At 29.2% G+C, this 19,572-nt stretch overlaps 1 pseudogene; it reads left to right on the top strand.

Annotated features, from left to right (window-relative positions):
* The first annotated feature begins 240 nt into the window (after positions 1 to 240).
* LOC116141815 lies at positions 241 to 19,465 on the top strand (annotated as a pseudogene).
* The last annotated feature ends 107 nt before the right edge of the window (positions 19,466 to 19,572 follow it).

Genomic DNA, 19,572 nt, shown 5'->3' with positions numbered 1-19,572 from the left:
GACTTTGCTACTTGCTATTTGGAGAAATCGGAGTTCAGTAGCGATGAGAAATTGACGAGAAATTGAGTTGGTTGTGTGTTGAATACAAAGACTAATGCTTAAAGTCATCTTCTTTCTTGCTTAAAATCCCAGCACTCTTATTTGAAAGAAAAATATAAGGTCTCTTAACTTAAAGATGGTGACAGATGCACTCATTTCTTTCGCGCCCATGCTAAAGTGACGTATGCTAGCTCGGTAGGTCCAAAATTCACAGCTTAAATATGGATGGAGTCACTGTTTCAAATGAGGCTATTATTAGTGAGTATGTTGTTGATTTTTATAAGAAGCTTTAAAATTCTCCTATTGTATTGTTATGGTTTTCAAAAATGTTCATCTTGTAGGGAAGAAGGCCAGAGGCAACAACTTTGGTCTCAAATTTGACATTACCAAAGCTTTTTATATTGTATGCTGGGATTTTTTTTCTTCGTGTTCTAGCAACCTTTGGGTTTGACCCAATCTTCATCAATTGGGTTAAGGTGTTGTTGCACTCAGCTAAATTATCAATCTCAGTGAATGGCTCTCCTAAAGGTTTATCTGACTTGTAATAAAGGGGTTAGTAAAGGTGACCCTGAATCTCCATTACTCTTTCGTTTGACAGAGGAAGTTCTCAGTAGAGGTCTATCAAAACTTCTAGAAGAGGGACAAATCACTCGTATTTCTTCTCCTGAGGGTGTACTCCTCCATCCCACTGTTTGTTTACTAATGATTTTTTTATCTTCTGTAGAGCTGACTCCAATTCCTTGAGACAATTGATCAAGTTTTCCGATCGGTATGAGCAAACTTCTGCGAAAAGGTGAACAAATCTAAGAGCTCTTATCATCTTGACCATAAATTCAATCAGAGGCAGGGTATTAGAAAAGACATCCTAGGTTTCCAAGGAGGAAAACTACCTTTCACTTATCTAGGTGTTCCCATGTTTTATTGCCAACCTAAATTAGACTTCCTCAAGCCAATTGCAGATAGAGTAAAGGCAAAGCTCTCTAAATGGAAAGGAAAGCTCTTATCCCATCTTGATCACATCCAACTTGTCCATTCCGTTATGTACTCCATGTTGCTCTATAGCCTTAGAATTAAATTTTACATGTGGCCAAAGGCTCTGCTCAATAATCTCATGAAGCACATTAGGAACTTTATTTGGACAAGAGACTTGGATAGTTGGATCCGCACAAATTTGTTAACAGTGTCTTGGAAGAAGTTTTGAATCATTTTTCAGAGGAAGGTTGATTTCCTTTTGCTAAAGAACTCATTAGAATTAAGTTCTTTGCATTTTTTTTCAATTTCGTTAGTGTTTGGTAAAGAGGAAAGGGAAGGAAAATTTTCCATTTCTGATGACATATGGCAAGTTGAGAGAAATATTAAAACTGAATTTCTCTGATTTTCTATTAATGAGAAGATATTGTTTGTTAAAGAGTAGTGTCCTTCATATACAGCTATTAGCAAAGCTTAATCAAGTTCTAACCAATTAGTAACTAACTAACTAAACACAGGTTAATTATGAGCTCACTTGGCAACATTTGATTTGACTGACACCTTAGTCAAGGATTTTTTTTCTTTTCAGCTCAACACTATAAAATCCGAAGCTGCTCTGTCAACAAGCACAAATAACCTTTATGTGTCAATCTATATCCAATGAATACACAGTTATTAAGAGTGATAAGCAAAATTATGCTTTTGATAAGGTCTTATAAAAGGGTAATAGCTGCAGCCAAATTCTCTCAGCATTTTATAGTCTGCTGTGCATCTTTTTAATTTGTCCTCTTTGTGTGTATTTTTTTTAATTCATTTTATATAAGCTACAACACATTGTTTCTGAAGAAGAAAAGCTACAGTGCTAACCCAAGTCAGCATTTTCATTAATCTGACATGGACTTCTTAATTGACTGAACTAGCTTCTTAAAAACAAAAACTTAGTTTTCTTAAATATTGGAATTTTAATATTTTAAAAAACGTTTATATGAAAAAGTTTGAATAGATAATTTAGTAGTATGGTATTACTATTAAATATTGGTATTTTAATATTTGCATGATTGAATAAAACTATGTGCACTAACCAATTTGTACTAATCCAAGTATTAACATTGAAAATTTGAAATTTCCTCCCAAAAAAAAATTCAAATTTTCAATGTTAGTAGTTGGATTAGTACAAATTGGTTAGTGCACATAGCATTACTCTTGCTTGATTAGTTGGTTAAACTATGAAGTAATTCACTCAAGTAAATGTCATTGGTTCACTTCTCTAATCCAGAAGAATACGAGAGGAGCACGATTTGTCGTTAGAGCTGTTGCGGTGAGTACAGGAATAAGCTCTAGCTTTCTTTTGGGATGATGGAATCTCTATTTTTTATTAGTTAGTTTATACTTTTTGTGGGTCTTCAGATGAATGTTTGATATACTTTGTAATGCAATTGATGTGCTGTTTAACTGTTCCATTGCAGAGCTAATGAATAATATTGTCTCACATGCAGGATTACTGTTCTGTGATAGAGGTGTTAAAAAATGCCAGTAAATCTGAAATAAAAAGTGGTATGTAGATTTTCTTTTTCTTTTCTTTTCTATCTTTGTCCAAACTGTTTTATTACACATTTTCTCTATTTTTTTTTTTTTAACTGTGTATGTGATAAGACTTTTATTTTACATTATCCTTATGCTCTTTCAAGTCCATGGTAATAGAGAATTTGTTTTGTGTTTCTGGCAGAATTAACGTTAATTTGTTTTCCTTTTTTTGTTGCTTTTAAAAGGAAGCAGTTTCATAACATGATGTTGAGTACAGTGTGGGAGAGCTATATGAGGTTCTTTTTCTTGATAAACATTATATGCATATAGAAAGTCAATATCGAGCTCAGGAAATATCATAACTTGAAAAAAATGAGCATTAGGTTATTGTGCTAGAATATGACTTTTCTTTTCTGGTTTGGCAGTGCCAAAATGGTTGGGTTGATGGCTAATAATGGTAATGAGTCATTTGTCTCTCAAGATTACCTTTTATCTGAGAATTATGACGTAAAATTAAGTTGAATTGAAGATTAAAAAACTGATCTGAAACAGAGTACTGAAACCTGTTCTAATAGTTTGTGTAGATGACACTTGGTCCACTTTTTACATTTAATTTCCTGAAGTTCTGATTAAGGAACAACCAAAAGTCGTAGAGGTGCATATTAGAAAAAACATTGCCTTTTATGCTGTAGGACAAGTTCGAAATTTTTTCTGTTGGATGATTGGAGGAAATATTATTGTGGGATTTGTTTCGCTTCCATCCTTAAGTACTTGATCTATGTAAAATAACAGAACTATTTGCTTCTGGGTACTGTGGCCTATGATGATATATCCAACCAGGTGGAAACTTGAATCATCCAAAACTAATGAAGAAGAAACATTTGTTTCCTTATTCACAGACCGTACCCCACTCCATCTTTGCATAAACACTTGTTAAACCTGTAGGTTAGTGTGAGAATTGTAAGAGATCTAAATCAACTAGGCTACCGATAAAGAAGAGACTTGGTGATAGAGAATCAGAAATAAGAAATAGAAGAGACAGAGAATAAGAAGGATAGATTATGGATAACAGCTTGAAAGGGGAGAAATCCAGAAGAACGATCTATATGGAGAAACTAATAATCGTATTTATTCATCAACCATGCATGTCAATGTTAGACACCTTTATTCATAGGCTTAAGAAACCAAATCCTACTCACAACATTATGTAATAATTCTAATCCTAACAAAACATGGAAATAAAAGTTGAATTTAATTAAGACAACTCAATTCTAAAATATTGAGAAACAAGGACTAAATAGCCTTTTGATCCTGCCCATATGTCCTATTTTACTTTATAAGATGATCGTGCTGCCTTGTTGGAGAAATCCTCTCATTGAAGTTTGGAAAAGATGCTCTGTTGCATTATATACATACTTGGTTGATTAAGTGGTAATCTTATTCCAATTAGAGGCATTTATCATTTCTACAAGTTTATTCCTGTACTTTAATCAACAGCTTTGGAATGGCCTCTTATTTTTCTTTAATTAATATTTACTTGCTCTTATATACTTTTCCTTTTTTAGCTTATTAGAAGCTTGCTAGTAGTTATCACCGGATGTGAACAAGTAAGTTCCCTACATTTCTCTAATCTGTTTTTTTTTCCTGGTTACAACAATAGTAGTCTCAGCTTGCTCAGTCTGTTTTGCTACTTACATGGTCTTTATAAATTTTAGACCCATCTAATTAATGTTGCCCTTTTGTAGTTTTTTTAATTTTGATGCAGAGAACCTGGTGCAGAACAGAAATTCAAGGAAATAAGTAATGCATATGAGGTAAAAAGTTCAATCATGTGGTTATTTTAGTTTGTTATTTGCGGCTGAGCCAGGGTTAATGATCTAAGTGTTTTGATTTTTCAAGTGATGAAGTTGTTCTGTACTGCGAAGGTATTGTCAGATGATGAAAAACGATCCCTGTATGACAGGTGTGGAGAGGCTGGACTTAAAGGTGCTGGTATGGGCATGGGGGTAAGTTGAATTCTGCATACTCTGAATAAGACCATCTATTTCAAAATACATTATTTATTTGGATACTTGCATTACCTGCTTCTCATTGTTGGAATTTCCTTGACTAAACCAGGATTTCAGCGTTCCTTTTGATTTGTGGGAGTCACTATTGGAGGGCATGGGCTGTATGGAGGACAGAGCAGTTGATGGACAGGATGAATATTACAGCCTTGTCATAAATTTTAAGGAAGCAGTTTTTGGAGTTGAAAAACAGATCGAGGCAACATGCCTCTAGATTTGTGCGACTTGTGATGGTTCAGGTGTGAAACCAGGGACAAAGCCATCTAAATGTACTACCTGAGGTGGGCAAGGGCAAGTTGTCTTATCAGCAAGGACTCCTTTTGGTGTCTTCCAGCAGGTAATGACCAGCTCTTCATGTAATGGGACTGGGGAAGTTTTTACTCCATGCAACACGTGTTCTGGGGATGGACGTGTGAGCAGAACAAAACGGATCAGTCTGAAAAGTTCCAGCTGGTGTGAGCAGAACAAAACGGATCAGTCTGAAAAGTTCCAGCTGGTGTGGACACTGGTAGCCACTTAAGGGTCCCCTGCAAAGTTTCATACATAGATGCAATTCCAGGGACTACAATCAAGGTCCTGACGGTGGATGGCATGGTTGATTTGAAGATCTCAGCTGGAACGCAGCCGAACACAACACTTGTAATGGCAAGGAAAGGGGTACCAGTACCAAATAATTCCAAATATTTCATTCTTTTTTTTAAGTTAAAAATATTTTTAAAATTATAAAATCTGATTTAATTAAGTAACTGAAAAGTACAAGAATATATTTTTTATGTTTTAATTATTTAAATATCTGATATTTTAATTTTAAAATATTTTAAAATTTTAAAATAATTTTATAATATTATAATATATTTGTTGATCTTTAGTTTATAACAAATTTATATTTTAAGTTTTTTGCTGATTTTCTGAAGTTCTTTTTAATTTTCTTAATAATATGGAGTTTTAATGTTTTTCTTTTAAATATTTGTTAAAGGGCATTTACATTTTTATTTTTTTATCATTTTCTGTTAAATTTAATGTCAATTAACATAATTTTGTCATTTTTCCGTGTTATAGAATTTGAGTCCTTTCTATTAAGTACAAAAATGGTGTACCTAAATTGACCCCTATTACTTTATGTAGTAGTATTATTTGGTATATGTCTTATTGTATTAGTCCATCAATTTGATTTAGGGAATATTCACCAGAGGAACTGATACTTTGTCAAATACAAATATATGGGCTATGGCAGAGATGATGAGGAGCCCTAGGGTGATGGAGAAGTCACAAGTTGAGCTAAGAGAAAAGCATAAGGGAAAGAAAGATATTCAGGATTTAAGTTACTTGAAGTCAGTAATAAACTCGATATTGATCTCTAGGGTACGAACTTTGAATACATTCCAATATTTGGAGGTGGAAGGAGGATATGTACTGGCATTTCATTTGGTTTAGCAAGCATTGAGCTTTGTTTGGCTGAATTACTCTTATCATTTCAATTGGAAAATCCCTGATGGGACTCAGCCAAAGGAACCTGACATGACTGAAGCTTTTGGTGATATTGTGGGAAGAAAAAATGACAAGCAAGTTGTTTCAGTACACAACTTGCTTGTGAATGGTTGCCTCTAAATTGAATGTCCCCACTTATTTTTCTTCGTTTACTTTGTGAAGACAATCTTTCATAAAATGACAAAAGGAAAAAAAATAAATAAACTTTTTTAAAGGAAATAAAAAATGTTCTCTCATTCAGAAAACAAGTGGCCAACCAATAAGTGTAGAATATGTTCTGTCGACATTAATGCTCTCTCTCATTAAGAAAAAAGTGGCCAACCATCAAGTGTAGAACACGTTTTGTCTACATTAATGCTCTTTCTCATTCAGAAAACAGGTGGCCAACCAAAAGTGTGGAACACGTTCTGACTACATTAATGCTCTCTCTCATTTAGAAAACAAGTGGCCAACCACCAAGTGTGGAATACGTTCTGTCTACGTTAATGTTCTCTTTCATTCAGAAAAAAGTGGCCAATCACCAAGTGTAGAACACGTTTTGCCTACATCAATGCTCTCTCTCATTCAGAAAACAAGTGGTCAACCACCAAGTGTGGAACACGTTCTGCCTACGTTAATGTTCTCTCTCATTCAGAAAAAAGTGGCCAACAATCAAGTGTGGAATACGTTCTGCCTACGTTAATGTTCTCTCTCATTCAGAAAAAAGTGGCCAACCATCAAGTGTGGAACACGTTCTGCCTACATTAATGTTTATGGTTGTCTAGAATAATCACTTTTAAAATTTCATTGACCATAATTGTTATTGCATTGAATGAAGTTATTAAAATTTTAATATTTATTATTATGTTAAAAAATTTATTTAAATTTAAATGATTGTTAAATTCCAATATTTAATTAACTAAGGTTGTTATGACCAAAAATATAAAAGTTATTGATTGACTTTGTAAATTTTAGATAAACTAAATAAACACAGATAGTTGGCACTTGAATTTACTCCATCAATTGATTAAGATCATCAAAACTAAAAACATTAAATTTATTTCCATGAGCCTAATAATTTATTTTTACATAGATCTTCACAATTAAGTGGAAACTATCTTTAAAACAATATAGAATTAGATTATTTATTCAACGTTAAATTATGCTTGTGATCTTAAATTATACAAAACAATTGTTTGTATGAGTGATAAGAGATCACTTAAAGTCATTTCCTTTTATCATACTCATAGAGTGATTTGAATGATTTATAATTTTTCGTTGTTTAATTTGCCAAAAAATAGTTCCCTCTAAATAGATTCCAATTATATATTCTTCTTATTTTTCTTTTTATGCAAGACTTGACTATTAACATTTTTTTCGATGTGTTTCAACTATTATTCTATTAAAATAGAAGCCCAGCTCTCATTTCGTTAAAATTTACTGTCACAATTAATTGTGAGATAAGTATAATTAAAATTTTCTTTTTGAAAAAGGGTAAATTTGACATTTCATCTTCTTAAAAAAACCCTAAATTTATTTTTGACTTGTGATTTTAAATATAAATATAATGGATTAAAAGTTATCAAAATTTTCTTATGATATATAAATTTAATGTTTTAATGTCAAGTAATTAATTGATGCCCGGCATGTATGTGAGTGAATGTATATATTTGCAACAAATTTATTTAAATTAATAGTTACTGCCATATCATCATCAGTGATCCTTTTTATATAAAATTTTCAAAAGCTAAATAATTTCTATCCATATTTTGGCAAATAAGTTAAGAAAAAATAACATTCAATTTAATTCATTATTTGATTAAGATTTTTGTGACCAAAAGAAGGAAATTGCCGAGTGACCCATAAGGTATCCATCACCTTTAGGTTTATGATCTTTCTTTATCTAGTTTGTCAATATATATATATATATATAGACATTTCAATGTTTGAAAACCCTTCAAAACGTATATGCTAAGAAGAGATTTATTTTTCAGTCAATAAGATATATATATATATATTAAAAAAATTCTTCTTTTTTGTCTTTAAATAAAAGACACAAAAACTTACATTTTTACAAATTAAACAACAAAGATTTAAGGGTTGTCAAATTCCATTATTTACTTGAATTTAATGATGCCACCAGTTTATATATATTAAGCTTATTTACTATTTCTATTTTTGTTTAATCATAACTATAAAATTGAAATCTCAAAACTAATTATTTTATTTAGTCTTGACATCTTAATAAATTTATTTAATTGATAGTGCAAGTTGAACAACGTTTGTTCTTTGTAACATTTATCAAGATATTGATAGTTCAATATTTAGAAACCCTTCAATTACGAAGGTTAAAAAGAGATTTTTTCTTTAATTTGCCCATGTAAAATACATATTGTCAAGATATGTATTGAAATGTCGCTTTCTTTCTCTATCTTTTAATAAAATGCTTGAGTATTAATATTTTGCGTAATTTAAACGACAGATTTGCAAGATTTGATATTTGTTTGTTTAATTTGTCAAGATATATTTTCTTCTAATCAAACATTAATAGTATTTTCTTTTTGTTATGAACGACTTGACTATTAAAGTCATCACAAATTAAAGGATAAAAAGTTATCGACCACTAAATTTATTCTATTGTTTGAGTGAGATTCCGTTCAATTTAAATCAGAAATAATAATTCTTAGTGGTGGAGCCAACACTGGCCTAAGGTGGGCCATATGAAATTATATAATTCAAATATTATATATAATAAAAGAGGGTAGATTTAGATTTAATGAGATTTAAAATGATATTTTGTGAGGCAATTGACGAACATAAGCAAACTTTCTAAATTAGCTCCTAGTATCTTACCTAGTTTCTAGCCTCAAATATTTGGAACACTATTGTTAATTTTATATAAGAATTGAATTAGTTAATATTCTTTTTATGATTTTGATCGTAAGTTAAACTCATCAAACTAAATCCCCAAAGCTCAACTGTCTGATACCTTAAATTTGACAATGCAACCAATTTACATTGAATAAGCTTATGATCTCATTTTGGTTTAAGTTTAATCATAACTACAAAATTGAAATCTCAAACTTCATTACTTTATTTAGTCTTGATATTTTAAAAATGTACTCAATTAATAGCGCAAGTTGAACAACATTTTATCTTTCTTTGTCACGTTTGTCAAGAGTTTGACAATTCAATATTTAGAAACCCCTCAATAATGAAGGTTTAAAGGAGATTCTTTCTTTGGCCCACATAAGATACATATTGTCAAGATATGTATTGACATATCGTTATCATTTTCTGTCTTTTAATAAAAGACTTGAGTCTTGTCACTTTACTATTAACATTTACGTAATTTAAACGAAAAATTTCCAAGATTTGATATTTCTTTTTTTAATTTGTCAAGATATTTTTTTCATCTAATCAAACATCAATTATATTTTCTCTCTCTCTCTCTCTTTCTCTTTTATGAAAAACTTGACAACTAATGTTATCACAATTAAACGATAAAGATTTGTTGGACATTCAATTCATTCCATTATTTGATTGAGAATTTTTGCAACTAAAAGAAGGAAATTGGCAAGTGACCGGTAAGGTATCCATCACCTCTAGATTTATGATCTTTTTTTATCTAGTTTGTTTGAGATATATGTTGACATTTCAATATTTAGATGCCCTCCAAGATGTATAGGTTAAGAAGAGATTTATTTTTCAATCAACAAGATAAATATATTAAAAAATTTCTTCTTTTCTGTCTTAAATAAAAAACACAAAAACTAAATTTTTTACTAATTAAACAATCAAACAACAAAGATTTAGGGGTTGTCAAATTTCATTATTTACTTGAATTTAATAATGCCACTAGTTTATATATATTAAGCTTATTTACAATTTCTATTTTTGTTTAATCTCACAACTATAAAATTGAAATCTCAAACCTAATTATTTTATGTAGTCTTAATATATATCTTAATAAATTTATTCAATTGATAGCGCAAGTTGAACAATGTTTGATCTTTCTTTTAACGTTTGTCAAGATTTTGATAATTCAATATTTACAAACCCTTCAATTGCGAAGGTTAAAAAGTGATTATTTCTTTAATTTGCCCATGTAAGATACATATTGTTAATATATGCATTGACATGTCGCTCTCCTTCTTTGTCTTTTAACAAAAGACTTGACTATTAATATTTTGCATAATTTAAGCGACAAAGTCGCAAGATTTGCTATTTCTTTGTTTAATTTGTCAAGATATATTTTCTTCTAATCAGACTCTAATAATATTTTATTTTTTGTTATGAAAGACTTAACCACTAAAGTCATCACAAATTAAAGGATACAAAGTTATCAGCCACTCAATTTATTCCATTGTTTGATTGAGATTCCATTCAATTAAAATCAGAAATAATAATTCTTAGTAGTGGAGCCAGCACTAGCCTAGGGTGGGCCATATAAAATTATATAATTCAAATATTATATAAAATAAAAGAGGGTAGATTTAGACTTAATGAAATTTAAAATGATATTTTTATAATTTTGAAAATTTTAAACATTGTATTTAATAAAGAGGATTATTGATATAGAAAGTAAAGGACTGAATAAAATTCCCACTCTTTGTTTTATGCTTTGCGTTTTCACTCATGCAACCAAAGAAAATCCATGTGACCAATATATCTTAATCTTATAATCTACATATCCTAAGTTTGGGATAGGTAATTATAATTAGACTCATTAATTTTTTAAACATATTTATTAAAAGTTCTAAAATTATTTTATTTTTCTAACTCTCAAGTATCATTTAATTTCAAAATTACCATTATTCTTTTTTTTTTTTCCTGGACGTTTACCTTATGAAGTCAATTCTTATGTTTGTGGCTATAATATTGGAGGTGTTATAAAATAGAAACAAAGAAGATGAAACATAGACCCAATAAATATAAGAAATTAATCTTCTTCAACAATAAACACAACTCATGTTTTAATCAAATAGTTGTAATCCTATTTTATTCATGTAGCAGTTCTATCTCATACATGTGTATTCTTCTTTTCATATGTGTATACAATGGGTGGACCTAGAAATTATTATGGGGGGCCAAATGTAATATGCAATGAGTTGTAGGGCCAAAAATGAGGTTAAAGGGTTATATTCAAAAACTGAGGGTGTCCAGAAGGTAAACTACATATATGATAGTAAATTGATATGTTCCTTATAAATTTTAAAATTTTTGTGGGGCTCCATTAAATTGACGAACATAAGCAAACTTTCTAAATTAGCTCCTAGTATCTTACCGAAAAAAAACATAGTTTCTAGCCTCAAATATTTGGAACACTATTGTTAATTTTATATAAGAATTTAAATTGAATTAGTTATATCTTTTTATGATTTTGATCGTAAGATAAACTTGTCAAACTAAATCCCCGAAGCTCACTATCTAATACCATGAAGGTTCATTTCTTTCACTTAAATTTGACAAGGCAACTAATTTACATATTATGATTTCATTTTGATTTATCGTAACTACAAAATTGAAATCTCAAACCTCATTACTTTATTAATCTTGAGATTTTTGTGTCCCAATAAGGAAATTGGCGGTGACCCATAGGTATCCATCACCTCTAGGTTTATGATCTTTTTTATCTAGTTTGTTGAAACATATGTTGACATTCAACATTTAGAAGCCCTTCAAATACGTATAAGTTAAGAAGAGATTTATTTTCAGTCTATATATATATATATATTAAAAAATTTCTATCTTTAAATAAAAGACACAAAACTAACATTTTTACTAATTAAACAACAAAGATTTAGGTTGTCAAATTCCATTATTTACTTGAATTTAACGATGCCACCATTTTATATATTTAACTTGTTTACGATTCTATTTTTGTTTAATCACAACTATAAAATTGAAATCTCAAACCTATATTTTTATTTAGTCTTTATATCTTAATAAATTTATTCAATTGATAGTGCAAGTTTAACAATGTTTGATCTTTCTTTGTAACGTTTATCAAGATATTGATAGTTCAATATTTAGAAACCCTTCAATTACGAAGGTTAAAAAGAGATTCTTTCTTTAATTTGCCCATGTAAGATACTATTGTCAAGATATATATTGACATATCGTTCTCCTTCTCTATTTTTAATAAAAGACTTGACTATTATATTTTACATATTTAAATGACATTTGCAAGATCTGATATTTCTTTGTTTAATTTGTCAAGATATATTTCCTTTAATTAAACTCTAATAATCTATATATATATATATATATATATATATATATATATGAAAGACTTGACTACTAAAGTCATCACATTAAAGATAAAGTTGTCACCATTCAATTATTCCACTGTATGATTGAGATTCCATTCAATTTAAATCAAAATAATAATTCTCAGTGGTGGAGCCAGCACTGGCCTAGGTGGGCCAGTGCCCTTCCTGAAAATTTCAAAAGAATCTACAAGGTTTTTTAATTTGCAATTACCCCTTAATCAATTTATATAATTCTAAATTACTAATCCAATCATCAAACTCAAAAACGATAAATGCAATATTTAGATTAAAAAAATAAGGTCCATGTTATACAAATTTAATGTGATTTGCTAAATGTAAAAAATTATAAAGTTTATATTTTTCCTTAAACTTGATGATTTTGTTTTCAATGTAGGAAAAATATCTTATTACCCAGAGTTCATATTCTAATTGATTGTTTTATTTAGATTACTTTTAAAAAATTAGTATATTATTTGGGTTTCATTATGTAGTATGATTTCTTTATTTAATGTGTTTGATAATACTGACAATAATCACTTTTAAAACATCAAATTTCATTGTTGTTTTCGTTATGTATTGAATAAAGTTATTAAATTTCAATATTTATTATTATTTTAAAAGTTTATTAAAAACTTGTTTTTCTCTGATCTATCATGGCATCCATGTTGTGTGACGCCATAAAGATGACCAGATCTGGTCGTCATTGGGCCTTGTCGACGGCCAGATCTGGATGGCCATATGGGCCATGCCGGCAACCAAATCCTACTGCTCTACTGATGGCCATGGCCATCAGGGTCCACACAACTTCCATTTTTTCTTTTTTAAGTTTGGGTTCTATTTTTAAATTGTTAAACCTTAGTTGTCTTGTTAAGCAGTTTCATTTATGAGTGAAATATTACATGAAATCGGTTCTTTAAAAAAAAAAAATTGTTGTTGAAGATCAATGGTGATGTTGATATACAGTGGTTTGCATGTGGCTTTCTCAATGGTATATGGTGGATTTTGTGGTGTGAAAAAAGTTTGTTAATTGTAAATTCTACGGTGGATATGAAAGAATATGTGTTGAGTTTACTAGTTTATATGGCGGGTTTAGATGGAGGAAGAATGGAGACGTTGAATTTAATAATTTTATTGGATTTTAAGATTATTGGGTAAAAGGGAATATTGTTAAAAAAAATTTAGCAAATATAAAATTAATAATTGTGAACTTTGATAACATTTAAAGGTTTGGGATGATAGTTAGATTCTTAATTTTAGTTTAAAGGGCAAAAATGTCTTTCATATTGAACACACTTTATTGATATGAAATTTTGAACGGAATGGGTTTAGGGTCCTATTTCCGAAATTAATGGGTGCTTAGTAATTATATGAAATGCATAGGGGTCAACAAAATTTTCCCTTTTTATTGAAAATTAGAGGAAGAAAAATTGTTGGACAATCAATTTATTCCATTATTTGATTGAAATTGTCATGACAAAAATTATAAAAGTTGATGTGTGAATAATGTGAAAGTCTTTGGCTGAAGTCTTTACTGAGCTTTCAAATTTATGGTAACACAAAGAACAAAAAAAGTTGGGGCCCATCAATTGATTGAGATTGTTAATACAAATTGTAATTGACTTTTGATTTTAATTCAATTGATATATAGATAGATATTAAGAAAAAAACTGATTTAAATCATAATTACTGCCATATCATCACCACTGATCATTTTTTATATAAAATTTTTAAAGCCTAATAATTTCTATTAATATATTGGCAAATCATAAGAAAAAATAAAACTAAATTATTATTCATCACTTATTCCACTGCTTGATTGAGGTTGTCACTTGTCTTGATTGAAAAAAGAAAAGTTGACCCCTTAATAAAAATTAAAAAACTAAAACTTTGTTCTTTATATAATTTGATTAAAAATAAAAATAATTAATATTTTTGTTTAATATGCTTAATAAATCATTGATTTGACCTTCCAAGTTTGAGGTAAACTAAACAAACAAAACTATTGGCCCATTAATTGATTGGAGTTGTTATGCCTATATTAAATAGTATTATTGGCCGTCTAATTTACTCCATTAGTTGATTGAGATTGTTATGACTAAAAATACAAAATTTGATAGAGATTTCAAATTATATTCTATATAAATCAACACAAAAGGGGAATAAAGAAATGCTTAAAGCAGAGTGAACAAGCAGATTGATAGGTGTGTGAAGAGAGAATTGTCATATGGAAAGGGTTTAATTAGTTGTCATTTTGGGTTGTATGTTTTTGGTTCAACATCTGGATTCAACAGTTGTTTGGAGAATGAGAGGATTGGTCTGTAGATGTAAAGTCCTTCATAAAGCAGTTAGTGATTTTCAAATGGAAGAAGTTCTTGTTTCATGGGTTGATAATAAATGTCTAATTGTTGTGATTGGAGGGAGTTCATGCAACACCGCTACTGACGTGTCATCAAACTCCCTTTATCATACAAGGCAATTCAGTCCATATGCCTTTCTGATAGACTTCCAACTCTAAATTTATCCTTGTTTCATCCTTTTGAAGAGTTGAAAGTCTTAATTTATCTTACATCACTTTAAGGTTGGCATGAGAATGAGGTATGTATATTATTTAAGTAGATAGTTTAAAATATACTCCAATTATTACTTTTGCAATAGTATAGCAATATATATTTATTTAGTTTTTAAACTTTTTTCATAATTAACATTCATGTTGATCATAATAGATCATACAAAAAAATTAAATTACAAAGCATGCTTATTATTTTGTTAATTAATTGTAAATACTGTTTGGATTGTTAACAATTTCTATTTTGTCCTCTATTAATAGAGTAATTTCATAAAAAAAAAAAAATTGTGTAAAAATATATATTAGGTTATATATGTGTATGTTAATGCATTAATTGTTTTTCTTTGGATAATGAATAAATATATGGAGTCAATAATGTATTGACATTTCTTTTCCAGCATATGATGGCTTCAGGTGTTTGAAACAACTCAAGATCTTGGATCTTAATGGGAATCACTTCAATGCCACTCTTTTGTCATACTTGAATAATCTAAGTTCACTTACCACTTTAAATCTTTATTGGAATAATATGGGAGAAGGTCTGAAATCTGCCAAACAAGGTATATATGTTTTAAGTATTATTCTTTAATTTCTTATTAATTAATCTTAATCTTTTTATTTCTTATTTAAAAAAAAAATAATAACTCTTTGTATTGGTGCTGGTATAGAACTAATCTGACAAACTTATCAAATTATTACCATCTTTTTATCACTGCTCTAAAATCTTTGAGAATATATAGTTGATTTTGCTCCTTCAATTGTTGATTCCTATATATGACTTTTTAAACTTTTTCTTTTCTTTTTTTAATTTCTGCAAGTTTAGCAAATTTGAAAAACTTGAAAGTATTGGATTTAAGCAGTAATGGAATATATGGATCTCTATCAAGTCTAGGTACCTCCCATGAAGCAATTTTTATTTTTATTTTACTTATTCAAAGTTAAAAATTCAATTTAAATTGATATATAGAAACTTCACCTTGATATTAAAGGATTTTCCTTGTAGATATTATGAATCATTTTCTTGAGATATATTTTTTAAACAGTTTAACGAATTTATAATATCTGAATTGGGTTGGTTTTCCTAAATTCTCTTCCAAGAAATTAAAATTTCAAGTTTGATGGTATATAATAATTTACAATTTTTATTTGTAATGACATGATTGATACATATAGTGACAAATTGAAAGATAATATATACTCATATTATAGATAAAATTTTAACTGTTCATGTTGGAGTGCCCAAATATTTTGATTTTACATTAATGTTTTGTATATAAAGATAATATTTTCTTAAAATCAGTTTCCTTTTCTTAAAATTTTCCATCAATCTTGCTTTTAATTAACTCTAAATCTCTTTTATTCTTTGGTACAGGTTTAGCAAATTTGACAAACCTAAAAGTATTAAATCTCCGTGAGAATCAAATCAACAACTCTCTATCAAGCCTAGGTATGCAATATCTATTAAATTTTTGAAGCACTCTTTGCAATATGATAACGTATGAATTAAAATTAATTTTTCAATTTAAAATCTAATTGTTTCTCTTGGCACAGGATTAAAAATGTTGAGAAACTTGGAAGAATTGGATTTGAGTTATAATGGAATGGGCGGCTCCCTAACATTACTAGGTAACAATAACTACAACCATCAAAATATAAAGTTAAAATAATGCAAAAGATCTTTCATATATATATATATATATATATTTTCCTGAAATCTTGTGCATTTCTATTTTCATTTTACCCCTCTTCTTTCTTAAAACTACGACAATGCCATCCTTGTTGCTCCCAACTTCTGCAATCTGCATCACTGTATTCCACTTTTGTCCAAAACAAATTCATTTATTTTAAAAATAAATTTATTAAATTGAAAGTAAGGATATGAGAATTTTATAGATTATCAGTATTGATATTTTTTATAATTAATTTAGGTGTATATAAAGTTTTCATTGGTCCACCTATAAGAATTGTTTCTTAATGTGTATAATTACCATATACACTTTAATTTAAACTTTTTGATATAAATGAGGTGGGACTTTTTGCACATATGAAAGTACTTGAAATATTCATTTTTCTTAGTACAATATTTAGAAATAAATTTTATTGAATTTCAACGGAAATTATTTTTATTGATAGAACAACAAAGATATATGAAGTAAAAATTTAACTTTTGAAATGTAATAATATGGAATTGAAGTCTGGATGGAACCCATTGTTAAATGTTCGGACAAAACAACCTTACATTTAAATTATTAGATAAAAACTTTATATTATAAATAAAAATTAATTATCAAAAAATCGAATAACTAAAAAAATAATAAGTTAAAATTTCTCAAATGTATGCAAATGATAATTTTATATTTTTATTAAAATAGACAAACTAGCAGTTGTGTCATGTTACCAATATTGTTGGAATTGTTGTAAAGTTATATATCCAACAAAGTTGATGACAGATCAACCAAATGCAGTTGTTTCCAGTGAGCCAACTAATCTTGACTAGTGTCATGCCTCTAATGTTTTATAAATATAATATTTTCTTTTCTTAAATTTTTCCATCAATCTTGCTTTTAATTAACTCTAAATCTCTTTTATTCTTTGGTATAGGTTTAGCAAATTTGACAAACCTAAAAGTATTAAATCTCGGTGGGAATCAAATCAACAACTCTCTATCAAGCCTAGGTATGCAATATCTCATAAATTTTTGAAGCACTCTTTGCAATATGATAACCTATGAATTAAAATTAATTTTTCAATTTAAAATCTGATTGTTTCTCTTGGCGCAGGATTAAAAATGTTGAGAAACTTGGAAGAATTGGATTTGAGTGATAATGGAATGAGTGGCTCTCTAACATTGCTAGGTAACAATAACTACAACCATCAAAATATTAAGTTACAATCATCTTCTCAAATTGCTTCAATTTCATATTTAGATATTAACTTAATTATTATTATTTTTTTTTCTTCTGTATTTTCTACCTACTTTTCTATTTCTTCTCTCGTTTTTTGTTTTGTTTTTATTTGTACAGGTTTAGCAAATTTGACAAACTTGAAAAGCTTGGATCTAAGTTATAATCAAATCAACACTTCTCTGTCAAGTTTAGGTATGCTATAAATATCACACTTGAAAAAAAGTATAATTATAAGTACTCTTGCATAAAATTAAAATTTAAATGGATAGCAATACAATCACATATCAATTAATTTATTTAAAAGATTTTATATAACTAAATGATTTATCTAAATGCCAATACTTTGTCCCATCTAGAGATTTTATAATAAAAGAGAGTAGGATATATCACCAATTAAAGAGATCTGTCGCCACCACCATACCTTCTCACAGCATCGCCGTCCTTAGCCACTTGACTACTCTGTTCACAGTTGTAACAAGCCCCTCCACCGCCGCCCCTTCCTCTTTAGACTCCATACTCACCGTCGCTGCCATAGCCTCCACCACCGTCCAATTCACACCAGGCCTGGAATAGCACCAAGCCAGATGCGATTCCGGCAACCAATGCACCCTTAAACCATTACCACAACAAACAAAAATGCCCAAACTAAACATTATATTAACCCAACACAAGCAACCAGTGCGCCCCAAACAACCATCAAATTCACCTTGAAAACGAAGAAATCCATGAAAACAGTAAACAAATAGCGAGAGAGGGAAAACAAGAATGAAGAGAAAGAAGAAAATAAATTAGAGAAGGTGGCCCTGCTAGAGATCATAATGGTTTCGAAAGACGATGAAGGTGGGGCACTTGGGTTTTTGGAGGTTGTTAGATTTGGGGGATGAGGGAAGCTGAGCAACAGGTATGAAAGAAAATTGGGGCGAAGAATTTTGGGGCAGTGGGGTGTGGGAAAAAGATAAAAGGGGCCCCGGTAGTTTTTTTTTCCCCTTAAATTATTAAAAACTAGTTATTTATTAATTTATACATTTTTCATTTGTTTAAAAAACTTAATTTTCTCTTTTATTTAATAAACTGATTTTTACTAAATAAAATTATAATTGCTGTTCAAAGGTAGCAGATTTTTAATAGAAATTGAAGATAGAAGTTTTAAGTGACTAATTTCCAAGTTGATGAAGGTAATTACTATCTATTTGTATTTTAGGTGTGTAAGTGATATTACCCTTTAATAAAATTTGTGCCCCTTTTTTTTTTTTTTAAAAAGATCATGGGTTGGAAAATGTACATTAGCCAAACTTTGGGTTGAGAAAATGTCATTCAGCCTTTTAAAATATTTGAAAAACTTAGAGAAATTAGAAGTTAGATCAAGTGCATATATAAATTAATGCATACAAAGGAAAATTAAAAATGAATGAGTTATCAAATATGCAAATAAAAATAAAAATAGGTGATATTACAATCACATAACAAACATATCAATAGTTAGTTTAGTATTTGGCCCAAGGCCCATCAAATAAGTAATAACAGCTATATTTTACTTTCACTCTTCTTCACGCAGGTTTAAAATATTTGAAAAACTTGGAAGAGTTGAAAATGATGGATAATGGAATGAGTGGTTCTCTTAATTCGCTAGGTAAGATTAATGACAACCAATAGTTATAATCATCTGATATTTTCTACCTGCTTTTCAAATCCTGTTTCTTCTCTTGTTTTTGGTTTTGCTTTTGTTTGTGCAGGTTTAGCAAATTTGACAAACTTGAAAA

The sequence above is a fragment of the Pistacia vera genome, unplaced genomic scaffold (assembly GCF_008641045.1).
Source record: "Pistacia vera cultivar Batoury unplaced genomic scaffold, PisVer_v2 Contig400, whole genome shotgun sequence".
Classification (NCBI taxonomy): Eukaryota; Viridiplantae; Streptophyta; class Magnoliopsida; order Sapindales; family Anacardiaceae; genus Pistacia; species Pistacia vera.
Note: the sequence above shows the minus strand (reverse complement) of the source record. Positions and strands in the feature narration are given on the sequence as shown.